Below are 11068 nucleotides of genomic sequence, written 5' to 3'. Positions count from 1 at the left end.
TACTTCAGCAGTCCAAAGATGCTTTTCAGCTTGACTGGAAATACCTTTTGAACCTAGAGAGTGTGATATGTCATGGAAGGAGGTGGGTTCCTGTTACGGTAATCTGGCAACAAGTGTATTTTTATCCAAAATTGTAACCCAAATTTTATCCAAATTTGATGCTGTCTAAATTGATATATAACAGCTGTGCTGGGTAAGGCTATATCCAGCTCGAGAACCTGCCTCCAATGGTAGCCATCAGTAAATGTCTATAAAAGTGACACTTGCTTAACTTTAGGTGAGATTAATCAATTTCTTAAATGAAATTAAAGATCTTTCAGATATTGTCTGTTTGTACAAACTGCTGTCAGCGTTTTCCTCTCAATTGTTCAAAGAGGAAGCCACTGCCATAATATCATATTTGTCTGATTTGTTTCTGTAGCAAGACTCAGCCAGCCATGCCTTAACCTTGCCAGCCTTTCTGCTGGTATCACATAAATGAGACTTAGGTTCATCCCCTGCTGTGTTTACTGGCCTCTCCTCTTTTGAGTACCAGAGCTGATTAAGATCATGTGTGGAAAGGCACACGGGACCTAGGTCACTTCCAACCTACTGCAATGTATGTGAAGGAAAGATGTACGTATAATGCCATGGGACACATTGCTTCTAGCGGTATTGCAGTACAGCACCTTCATTCAAAACTTACATACCAACCCTTATGTTTGCCAGTGTTGCTTCTGAAACATTTGCAGTTAGAAGAATAAAGCATTTTAACAGAATTACTTTTTAACAATCTTCTGTTCTTACAGTTGAAACACTTAGAATTCCATCATTTGACAAGTTACTGTTCAACCAGGCAGCATCTCCTGCCATGTTGATGTGAATCCTTTGCAATAATAGTTAAGCAAAACAAAACAAAAACCCACAGCAAGACTCACTGTCTTGTAGTGGGTGCCCAGCACTGGGCCCTAAATTCCAGATGTATCTCATCTTTACTAAGTAGTGGGGAAGCATCATCTCCCAGGAGGCTGCTGGCTTTCCTTGCTGTAAAGGCACACTGCTTGGTCGTGGTCATGGTCAGTTTGGTGTCCACCAAGACCTCCAAGTGTTTTTCTGCAAAGCTGCTTTCCAGGTGCTTAGCCACCCGGAGCTAAGTCCTGAGCTCCCAGCCCCCGTCCTCATGGGACTCTCACCTGCATAGTCTTGCACTTTGCCTGCTCCTCCTTTGGTACCTCCAGAGGTTCAGGCCTGCAAAGCCACGGGGGCTTGGAGGAGAAACAGGCCATCTTTTTCTTCTACTGTCTGATGCTGTCCAGGCTGCTGACTTCCTCTGTGGCACGGGTGGTCCACCAGTGCACAGCTCCTGCGTGCACTCTGCAGAAAAAACTGCCCTGTTGTCTTCACCCCCTCGGAGGCTAGGACTGACACTGGTATTTCACATTGGTTTGAAGAAAGGTGAAGGATGTGTTTAAGACCCTGTACCTGAAATTTCAAGTGTTCTCCCACCCCCTTACTCTTGCTTTTTGGCTGCATGCTTAACCTGCTGTTTTGTCATGAGCAATAGCTGTGAATGCATCTTTGCAAAATTTGACTTCTGTGTGATTTTAGGACTTTCTCCATTTGTCACTTTGTGAACCTGGTTAGATGCATTGGTTCTTCATTTGCTGTCTTTGACTGAAATTTCATAGATTTCACAAAAAGCTGCTAAATGTTATTTGTTTTCTGTGCAACTAGAAATGCTATTGGTCACAATGCTGGCTACTGTGCAGGACAAAGAAGGTTTTTGAATTTAAATACCCCTTTCTCAGGAGGGTAACTAAGTAACAGTTGCTGGATGAGAGGAGATGTCAGTTATTCCACTTCAGTATGGAAGCCCAGTGGCTGTGCACTGAGGGGAGATCTACTGTGGCTTGAAAATAGGCTTCCCCATTAATGTAAAATTAAACATCAGCAAATAGTAAATAATCTGAATTTATATTATAGCCTGTTTTCCTGTGGCATCTGGCTGAAATTAGGTTCTACTCTTCTAAATCCATTTGTTAAGGTAGCCTGCAGCTATGAGGACAAATTGAAGTTCTTTAATGTGATTTGATGAGAAGTTCATGCTTTTAATTCCAGAAACTGGAAGAGCTGACCTCTCTGGAGAAGTCAAATAATACATAATGCCAAATAATAAATCTTATCAAGGATGATAATTGCTATCAGCTCCCATTTATAAATATATGTGCTTGCTAACACTAGAAATTTTTAAATTCGAAAAGCCTTTTCAGTAAAGAGATTCATGGGACATTTTATTTCCATGCATGAGAAATTAATTGGGTAATTTTAGAATAGCATATAAAGATTGTTGATTCTAGTGTAAGCTAAGAGTTATTGGCTTTTGTAGTTGAGTTATAGTGTTTAATATACTCAAAATTCTTACTATCCATTTTTGTACTCCTGTATAGTCTGATAGTCCTTGACTTGGATATCCACATTTGTGAATGCACAGCCAGCTTCTGAGAAGAGACTGTACTCCCGAGAGGCTCTTTAGCCTACCTACTGATCAGTATTAGTTTGGAAACATGAGTTCAAGTACGTTCTTTTTGAAACATTAAAAAAAAAAAAAACCAACAAACTTGCCTTCTTACATAACTGTATAAGGAAAGCAACGTTGCAGGCAAACTAGGACAACAGGGAAAGACCAGCTCTTTCTTGGGAGGTTTCAACCATGCAGACATCACATTTATTATCTTACAATCAACTTGATTTAAATAATGAGTAAGATGCTCAAAAATTCTGTCAGTCCATGGAAGCAAAGATGGTATGTTTGAAGTTATCTGTTCTATTTGTTTGAATACTTCAGTGTCCTTCATATTAGTGAACATTGACTGTGGCACGTTTTTGACTGCAGAGCACAGTGGTCAAAATATTAGCCTCCAGATGTATTAAATGATTTGTTTCTTTTCATCAAGCTATTGCAGCATTTGCTTTCAGACATAGTTTGGGTATCAGTGATATTCACTGTATGTTTCTTAAATGTGGAAGTAGGTACATGTTAAAGAAACATTAAAATGCAGTATTTTAAAGTTTCTTCTTCCATGTGGGAGGCAGAGAGACTTCATAGTTAAAAATTGAATGTTTTTTATTTGATTGCCTTGTAATCTGAATCAACTCTAGGGATAATTCCTGTGCACTGGGACCAAGCCACCCTGTTCTTCTTTCCAAGGAGAAGTTCCCCAGAAGCTAGTATTACTCAATTATGGCATTTAAATATTTTTTTCTTAAAAGCTAGTTTGCAAAGTGTTTACTAATTTAGAATGATTTAGGCAAGAAAAGGCATAATATACAAATGTGAAAATAATATTTAGGCTTAGCAGATGTGAATTCAGGGTAAAAGGAAATGGCAGTTGACATCACTAATTTTCTTTTTACCTCTTGCCAAAGGTACATAGACAGAGTTTCAGGAGAAACACTTTTTTCCCCCTCTGATGCATAAAGAGGAAGTGGAAGTACAGAAATTGTGTTTATAGAACTGCCACTGTTCTGTGGAAAGGGTAGCTTGAAACTCACCAGCTGTAAGATGAAGTCTAGGAAATTATTGCCCTTTCAGCAGAAGTGTAGAAGACACCTGGGAGAGAAAATTAAATGTACCTGATGCTCACAGTGTCTTTATCTTTTCATGTTATCAACTTGTGTTTCATCTAGTTTTATAAAATAATTTTTCCAGTAGTGTGTCTAAAGTCTTATCACCTGATCCCAGGTGATATTATGAACTCAGTAAATTATTCCTTAGTCCTTGGTACCCTCAACCTGTAGACCCTCAGCATTTAAAAATGCTCACAATGAAAAATGTGGAGGAGTAAACTGGGGTGGATGCACCCTTGATCTTCCCTAGGCACTGCACTCTTATTGTTCAGCTCTGCTATTTCTACTTTTTCATTTAGATGCATTAGGAAATAGGGAATTAGAGCACTAACATTCTTTCTGATGCAGAATCTAACAAGGAAAGAGTTATGATAAAATTTTGCTCTTCTCTAAAACTGTAAGTTCCAGTGTGGCAGGTGCAGTATTAAGTCCAGTAAATTCAGTATGGTTCATAAGTTTGAGATGGCAGAAGATGCTGCTAACTTGTCAACTTTCTCTCTCGCCACTGAAACTGGCCTTGCTTTGTAGTTACTATTGGTTAAACGGGAAAACACATGGATTGCCACAAATATCTTAAGCAATATATATGGAGGAATATACTTTCAGTAACGCTTTTGGAGATAGATTTGTACGGCTTTTGAGTCTAAAATAAAATCCCACGATATTCACTCAGGGTTATACATACTGTATTTCAGTGAATGAAGTTCAACAAGGCCAAGTGCAAGGTCCTGCACGTGGGTCGGCATAATCACAAGCACAAATACAGGCTGGATGGAGAATGATAGTCTGGAGGTTATTTTATGCAATGTTGTGTTTATTCACATAGGAGGATTGTGTGACTCTTCCACTCTTAGATAAGCTTTGGCTTAATTATGTTTTGTTAATTACCCCAGATACCCATCTTATTGAGTAACTCATGATTCTTCCTTTTTGAGGGGAGAGGACATGGATAGTGTATAGTTGTAAGTGAACAGGGAAACCTAAGTTTCCTTGAATCATAATACTGAATGTTTCTCTGTTTTCCCTAAAAAAGCATTTACTGGAGGAAAACATATAATCTATTGAAAACATTCAAGTTCTAGTTCCGCTTTCTTAAAGGATATTCTGAACTGGAGAGGCGTGTAGGAAATATAAAAGAATTACTGATTTTAGCCAAGACAAGAATTCCAGTTATGCTGTGTCTTAAAATTGCATCTTCATAGTTTAATTCAATGCTGCTTACATTCTGCATGATAAGAGTGAATGACTAATTTTACCTTGGTTCTGGTGAGTAGGAAAAAGATTAGTCACTCATACTAAGGTGTTGGTGAATAGCAGTTTATATCTTCCTTCAGCTGTTGCTTTTCACAGATGAAGAATCTTAGTCTGTTTAGGGTTGGGTATTTTTTTGTACAAAAGCCATTTAATTGCCTTTTTTGCCCTTCTCTCTACCTTCTCAAGTTCCATTGTGTCATCTTTAGGATGAGGGGCCAGAACTGGGCACATCTACTAAATTAACTAAAGTAGCTAAATTATTCTTGCAGCTAAAATTCTTTGCCTTGTTAGCTCACTCATTTTGGGGATTTGCTTGTCTTGTTCTGGGAGTCTCCCTGCTGGATTTCTGATGTGTCCTCCCCAGTGGTAGAGGAGGGAGAAGGCAGGAAAGGAGAAAAGAGGTAAACGTGGGCATTGCAGCTCTGAGGCTTTCAGGGAGTTTAATGTCCTCTGTAACATGTATGGTTAGAGTTTATTTGGAAAATAGCTACTGCAGAAGTTAACTTATTAATCTCAAAACAAAATGTGGTGGGGGATATTGCTCTGATTCTGATTTTTAAATCTTACTGAAGAAAAAAATAGAAGCAGCATGGTGCCTTTTATCACATGACAACCGTTGAAATTTTTGTTAGCTTTTTCTTTACCTGTTTTAGGAAGATTCTGGGCATTGTTGAATGTTCCTAGCAGTAAAAAAAATAAATAAAAAAAATATAGAAGAGGTTATAAGGGAAGATTCCACCCTCAGCAATTTTCTGCCAGGAAGACCTGCTACACCATGATAAGCAGTTTTGTGTGGAGATATGTCTTAGTGTAAAACTTAGCTATTTTCTAACAAAGTAATTGTTGCAGCCTGTCATTCTAGCTGGAAAGTGGCAATCAGGAACAGTGAGAGTAAATAAAAGATTAGTCTGAGTTGTCTGTCTCAGGGTAGGCAATAATCTATCACTGATTCTGAGCAGCAAAGAAATTTTATTCTGGGTTTGCAAGATGAGTGTTTACAGGAAAATTTATGTACTGATACTCTTAGTATTTCTAGAGATTATTTTCTTTTCATAAACTTCCATGAGTAAATAGGTCATTTATAATCACAAGTATTTATGAATGAATAAGTGCCTGGTTGTAAATTCAGTGTGCTGATCTAAACATGGAATTGAAGTAATGTATGCTGTTACCATAAAAATAGTCATCCAATAATCAACACTGACCTCTGACCTCAGCCCATGGAAATGAGACTTACTAAATAAGTTGTGATGTTCCTGCATAAAGTTTTACTTCATAAGATCTTGTTAATGCTTTCTCAAGCTTATTTTTTAAATGCCCCAATCTGCTGTGGTTTTTACAAGCATTCCCCTTGGCTGACCTCACTGCATACACTTTTAATGTTTTCTGTATGATGAGATGCACTTAGAGGAACACAGAAAACTTCCTGATTTTATTAGCTCTTCTCCAGGGAAGGGGACTTCCATTCCCATTTTCCCGTTTTCTGGGCTGCGACTGTCCACATTTCTCTCATCTCTTTACAGTTCCTGATTTCCTGCCACCTTGCTCCCACCCTTTCTGTTAAAATTTGAAAGGCACAATGGAATTTTTTGTTTTCTGGTGATTATTTAAGTTTGTGTTGGTGTCTGCCTTAACGTATTGTGATGGGTTAGCCCTTGGCTGGGGGCCAAACCACACACCCGCTCACACAATTCCTGTCCCCCCATCTGAGAATAGGGGAGAGAGTTAAAGGGAAAAAAAAAGGACTCACAGGTTGAGATAAGGACAATTTAATAACTAAACTACAATAATTTTGAAAATAATACTATATACAAACATACAAATGAGTGATACACAGTGGTACTGCCCCTCCACCTGATCACCAGGACTCAGCCTGTTCCTGGCTAACGATCCCAGAGAAGGGAGAGTCCCGAAACCAGACTCACGATTCCCCCAGGCCGGGGGTGCACCGCTCCCGGAGGCACTCACAGAACGGAGATAACAGTCTGAGCACCCCAGACCAAGAGCTGACCGGGGTGTGGGGGCAGAAGGCCGTGGGAGAGTGGCCACCTGGAGTGAGATGATCCGGAGCCAAGAGAGATCTGGAAACCAAAGGGACCAGGAACAAAAAGGGACAATCTTCCGGAGGGTCCTTACCTATGTACTGGGCATGACGTGTATGTTATGGAATAGATTATTGGCTCTTCTGAGTTTTCAATCTTGAACCTAAGATCAAATCCTAGGCTAGAAATCGAGCTGTGTTCCCTCTCAGTCCCACCTCCCCTGTCTGCGGGGAGTAGGGAAGCTGAAAGACCTTGAAATCCTGGCAACAACCATAAACATAACTTTTTATCAGCTTTCTTCTGAGCACAAATCCAAAACACAGCTTCTTGCTAGCTATTATGAAGAAAGTTAACTCTGTCTCTGCTTAACCCAGGACATATATGCTTGGGGAACATATGCAGGTGGTAAAGATAGCCTGTGTGAAAGCCTGGTTGTCTTCCCCAGAGCAGCTGCTGCTCCAGCCACTTCAATATCCCACTTACCACCTTGTTCTCTTCAAATCTGTGGATTCTTTCCTTGGGCTCATCCAGCTACCTGGGTCCTTAACAGATGAGATATGGGAATCAGACCTGGACTGCTTTATATAAGAGGATACTTAGATACATTTGGTGCCTTAATAATTCAAAGACTTTTCAGAAGCTATTAATTTCTAAAAACAATTTAGGTGATCTCAAGTGATTTAATCTCTTGCCTCATTGAGCACAGTATATGTGTGCTATACTCTGAAAAGAGCGTACATCTTCAAAAGACGGGTTTTTGTTTTATTTTTCATTAATGAAGCAAAATAATTTCTGGAAGATCATACGTTCTCCACTACTACCCCTAATTAAATTTTTCCTCGTGTTTCATTCTTTGTTAATTGGCTTAGTTAAGTGCATTTTATGCTTCTATAGACTATTATTTTGCAAGTACTTGGATGAAATTAACCAAATACTTGATGTGTTTATATGTATGTATGTCTGTGTGAATACTAATGATAAACTATACATGTCTATAATATGCATACAAATTAAAAAATAAGCCTGTTTTTAGACAAAGTTCATTTGCCATACACAAGAACAGTTTGGTACAGGTGAATGTTTTTGAGATGAGGCAGTGCATTCAGTAAAGATTAAATACCCTAAATTCAACTTTTGTTGAATTTGAAAGCAGTTAAAATTCCTAGGATTTGACAGACCGGAACAGACCATATCCCTGGACATACACAACCAGTCAACACTTCCTCAGCCATGGGGCCTATTTTGTGAAACAGGTGCCAGCACCCTGATGCTCCTGTGAATTGCCTGGATCTGCAGTTATTGTATAAGATACAGGAATTGCATCAGGAGAGTGTGGTGTACAGGCAATCCTGATGCTGATCGTCCCTGCAGCTTTTGCCATGCTAGAATGTTAAATTCAGGAATACAGGATATGCTGTGAATCAGTGGAGGATCGCTCCTTCTTAGGAGATTAAATTGTCTTTTGGGCCAAGCATACTGAACCAGAGGTCCAAGTCTTTTGTTTGTAAATGTCAGTTGCTTAATTTGGGGATTCATGGTGAAGCTTTATTTTTTCCAAACAATGAGTCTATTTTTTTTAAAAATAACTGGTCTATTTTTTTCAAAACTGCCTGTTCTTTTTATCATGTGGGATAATTCAAGCATGACAAGTGAACGACAATTTTAATAATATTGTCTGTAAACAGGATAATCACTTTCACTTTCAGTCACCTCAGAAATGCTCTTTGACCAATGAAATGTATTAGAAAGTTAACTCGTGTTTGGCTATATCTCCTTCTCAAAGGAAATAGTAATTGTTGTTCTGAGTAGTCTTTAATCTTGTTCATGTAAATCTTCTCTGATGCATAAGAAGCTTTGTGGAGAAATAAACCCAGATCATAATATTTTCCAGTATAATACGAGGCCATAATTTCTGGGAGTAGAAGTACAACATTCTATTCATCATTTTTCTCTCACTGTCTAAGAAAGGTACCTAGCCAAACACATTGACAAAAGAAATGTTTTCACTGGTGTGTGAACTTGCATAATTCTGTGGCTTTTTTTATGGACTGTTACTCACTCCTTGAAGATGAATACAAATAATCCAAGTAAGGTGTTATATAAAATCTTTTACAAAGCCCAGCCAACTTTCTAGAGCCATCATTTCTATCTGCAGAAAATCTCCCTAAAATGTATTTACTCGCTTCGTTTCTGTAATATAATATCACTCCCAGCACACCATATTCTCATTAAACTTGGTATAAACTTAAAAAACAAAGTTATGCAACCATAGGAAGAATGATAAGCAATTACAAGTATGAACAGACATTTTGTGGTTTTTTTTGTGAAGTTCATATAGTCTGTCAAAAAATTAATATCTTAGCAGAAATAGTATTTAGCATAGACATAACTGATGGAAAGAAATCAGAAACAATACTGAATTTGAACCCAGTAAAACAAGATAATGGAAATATATCTGCTGCTCACTTCAGTAAAGTAAAGTTATCTTGTACATTAAACACAATAAATTGTAATTGTACAAATTCTCTGATGACTATTCATCATACCTAAATTTTGATGCAATGTAATTTTTAGGGCATTCAAAAAATGATATTAGAAAACTTGCTTATAATTTTTCAGTACCGACCCTGTTGTTACAGGTTTTCTTACCCTTATAAAGTTCTGTCATTCAGGACAGACAGATTCTTTTATACAAGTTAAGATTCAAAAGTTTATAAAAGCCATATTCATAGAATCCTCTCTCAGAACAAATGCTGGGCTTGAATTATAGGGTTGTAAGGGACAAAGTAACATCTTATTCACTGCTCTGTTCCCAAACTTGGTAGACTAATCATAGACTCATGGAATCATAGAGTGGTTAAGGCTGGAAAGGACTTTAGAGATTGTCTAGTTCCAACCCCCCTGCCATGGGCAGGGACACCTCTCACTAGACCAGGTTGCTCAAAGCCTCATCCAGCCTGGCCTTGAACACTTCCAGGGATGGGGCATCCACAACTTCTCTGGGCAACCTGTGCCAGTAACTCACCACCCTCACAGTGAGAAATTTTTTCCTAATATCTAGTCTAAATCTACCCTCTTTCAGCTTGAAACCACTACCCCTTGTCCTATCACTACACTCCCTGATAAAGAGTGCCTCCCCATCTCTCCTGTAGCCCCCTTCAGGTACTGGAAGGCTGCTATTAGGTCTCCTCAGAGCCTTCTCTTCTCCAGGCTGAACAACCCCAACTCTCTCAGCCTGTCCTCATAGGGGATAATAAGGCAAGAGCAGCTGCAGTGTTGTTCTTCAGTAGGGTACCAGTTCCACCTCCTGGGTATCTCAGGAGAACTAATGGAAAATGCAGGATGGTGGCCAGAGCTGGGACTTCCAGGATCAGGGGCAAAAGTCTGCAAGCATTACATTATTCTGACTGATCCAGGATGACTTTAGAAACTGGAGATTTTGCCTCTTTACATCTGAATTCATGTGAATGACTTCTTGATATCTCAAGTTGCTCCAAAGCGACAGTGAAGTGTCCTGCCTTCTTTATGCCTGACATATTGATACCTCATCTTCTAGTGCACTTACAGCACAGGCCAACAGAGGAGGCTTTTCCACAGGCATGGCTGTGCACCCTGCACAGCAGAGACCACAAAGCAACAAGAGCTCCCCTTTGCTAGCACAGTGCTGCTTGCTCCGTAGTTCTACCAGCAGAAAAGGTCAGGGAAGGGAAGACTTGTTCTCAAGGTCTAGGACATATGGTTAGGCCAGCAAAACTTTATAGCATGTAGCTGATCTGAAACATGATGATGCCTAACGTTACACCACTGGCCACAGGTTGGGCAGCACAGGGAGAGTGCTTGGACATGGCTGTTGCATGGGTATCCGTGGTGCTACCTGACAGATGTACGTAGTGCTCGTACAGGAGTAGTGAAGAAGGTAAGGTGGAGGTTTTTGGTCTGTGAGGACTGCACAGTATGTTTCATAGACACTTTACATTCAGGCAGTGAATAGTTTTTTCAGTTTCTCACAGTAATGGATTCCTAAAACCCTCAGTAGACTTTTGTTAAGTTGTATTTAAAGATTAATATGTCTTGTAGAAGTTTTGCTCTTCAAAGTCTTCCTTCTGTCACCTTGTTGGTAATGTTCTAGCAAAAATGAGAAAGAGATTATATTGATATATGGTTAA

The sequence above is a fragment of the Pterocles gutturalis genome, unplaced genomic scaffold (assembly GCF_000699245.1).
Source record: "Pterocles gutturalis isolate BGI_N339 unplaced genomic scaffold, ASM69924v1 scaffold11381, whole genome shotgun sequence".
Classification (NCBI taxonomy): domain Eukaryota; kingdom Metazoa; phylum Chordata; class Aves; order Pterocliformes; family Pteroclidae; genus Pterocles; species Pterocles gutturalis.
The sequence above is the reverse complement of the archived record's forward strand: the minus strand, read 5'-3'. Positions refer to the sequence as shown.